The sequence below is a fragment of the Parus major genome, chromosome 8 (assembly GCF_001522545.3).
Source record: "Parus major isolate Abel chromosome 8, Parus_major1.1, whole genome shotgun sequence".
Taxonomy (NCBI): Eukaryota; Metazoa; Chordata; class Aves; order Passeriformes; family Paridae; genus Parus; species Parus major.
In genome coordinates, this window is record NC_031777.1 from 2816221 (window position 1) to 2816482 (window position 262).

The following is a 262-nucleotide window of genomic DNA, read 5'->3' on the forward strand; positions in this document are numbered from 1 at the left end:
GACCACCCAATCCAAGGTCCAGGTGGGCTCAGTCACCCCCAAAGGCAAGGCCTGTCCTCTCCCTGAGGGCCACCCCCCTCCACTCCCCACACCCCAGGCACAAGGAAAACTTTTTAAAGGAACAGGACATTTAAAGGAGGACACCGAAGTCAAGGCCGGGAGGGCCCAGAGGCATTATCTGTCCTCGTCCTTCAGTGGAAACACACGGGTTGTTCAACAAGTGCTTCTCCCCCCGGCACCCAGGCTCAGCACAAATGTGTGT